Here is a 2,156-nt window from a genome sequence, read left to right on the forward strand (position 1 = left end):
GATGGAAAAAAATAAGGTTTTAAAAAACACTGCTTTAAGTTTGCATGCAGCTCCTTGATGCCGGTTCATAGCTCACTGTTTTTTGTTAGGAACACATTTTATGAATTGTAAGTAACAAAAGGATATCTGTGTCAAATGTAGTAACCCGTTAAGGTATCTACATTGAATAAAAATCTGTGATTTGCATGTTAACACTGTGACTTGCCAGTTATGCATTAGCACTTCATGTTACCTTATGGGCAAGTGTATTATATGCCAGAGTTGTCTACTAATAATTTTATCCGCTGATATGTGCTGGGCACCAAAAGATCTCTGCAGCAGGTGCATTAACTCCACATGAATTCTTTTAAAATGGAGCGTTTGCGAAATTTGAACCCAGAACAGATTTACTGTCACGTTTGTCCTTGCTGCCAATTTCTTTGTAGTAGAATTGAAAAAATCATAAATGTATAAATTGACTTCAGGTTCTGCTTTTCATGACTCTGACCCGGGGGACTTTAACCACTTTCTGTTACCACAGCTGACCCCTAATTTATGGAGCCCCAGAATATGTTTTCCAATTCTGTCACTTCCTGCTGCAATTTACCTCGGGAGCTGAGGAAAGCAGCAGGGGCACCAGGAGCATCCCTGCGCTTTTTAAGTCGGCCTTCAAGGACTCTGGTCCACAGGCAAAATGGCTGGTGCAATAAACGGCCTATCCACCTCTGGCTGGGCCTCGGCAGGAGTGTGGGCTAAGGCTGTGCTGGAACCTGTGCTCTGGCTTTTCTTGGCTTCAGAAGCCATCTGCAACAGCCCCAGGATGTTATATTCAAACAATATTTTAATCTGGTGAGAGCAGCTATCCTGTATTCAGAAAGAGCCACTTTCATATTTGTATAAATGTGCCCTTCATAGGAAAGCTGATTGGTTTCTTTAGGGGCCTTACTTTCAGAGGGGAGCACAGTGTCCTCCTGCCTATTATGCTATCTCTTGAAACGATGATGTATCATCTCCTGTTCTGATGCTTTCAAGGCGTAAGGCACCAAATTGAATCAATTGAATCGGCTTGCTTGGTTCTGTCAGGCACTTTCTATGCAAGAAACGATGTTAGGAATGTGGAGAAGCTAAATCTATCTATCTGCACCTGATCCTGTCTGGCCTATGGGATGTAGACCGTGTGGAACAGGTTAGGCCGGAAGAGTTTGGGGTACTGGTGTCTATCGATTACAGTGAATCTGGCCCTGTTCAACTCCCCCTCCAGCAGCTACAGCATGATGTTGAGAAGAGGAGCTCCGCAGCGGGGATCCAGCTCCTGACCAACAGCCAAGGAGATCACCCTCCTGCAGGTCAATGGCGGGCCACGGTCGGGGGACTCTTTTCCATAAGTTTTTGGAGTTTCACTAGCCACTGTGCAGCCCAGAGTACATGACCCCACGAGTGAACCAAGACAGGGTTAGTAAGGAAAAAGGAAAAAGTGAATAAATAAAGAAGAGTACAATAGAGATCAAGGAAGTGGTGGAAGCCTGATTGTTTCTAGTGTTAATTGGTACTTCTAGAAACCTACATATATGTCAATAATCGCTATCATGGCAGCCAGATCATTTTGCCCTTATGGAGCCTGGTTGTCTTTAAAGCTACAGAAAACTGAACATTTCTTTTCCTCATCTGTGCAAGAGAAATTCACGAGGGTAATCCAACCTCTCCCAAGGACGAACAGGTGATCCACCTTGGGATGTACTCCACCCAACCATCCAGCCAGTGGGCCACCCTAGAAGTTACAGACCTTGCAGAGTAGCTGCCTATGAACTGTGAACCTTGGAAGATGAATGATAACTAGATGAATAGATGACTGCATGGATGGATGCATATATAGGATGGTAAGCAAGATCATGCATGGCCAAGAGCAGGAGGCAGGAGTGGCCACAGACCTCTTAATGGTAAAAGCTTGTCCCCTTCTCCAGCTGCTGTTGCTGATCACTGATACACCAATCCAACTATTCACTCAATCACTCCTCCCTTCATCCTTTCATGCCCCGTCACTCACTAATCCATGCACCTAGACCCATCCATCTCCAATGTATTTATTCCCCCATTAACTCACTCTCCCATCGACGCACTCAAACAGAAAACAAAAAACACCGTCATTTATACTAAGTCGGACCTGTTGGCTTTGTCGA

Source organism: Pleurodeles waltl, chromosome 6 (genome assembly GCF_031143425.1).
Source record: "Pleurodeles waltl isolate 20211129_DDA chromosome 6, aPleWal1.hap1.20221129, whole genome shotgun sequence".
NCBI lineage: Eukaryota > Metazoa > Chordata > Amphibia > Caudata > Salamandridae > Pleurodeles > Pleurodeles waltl.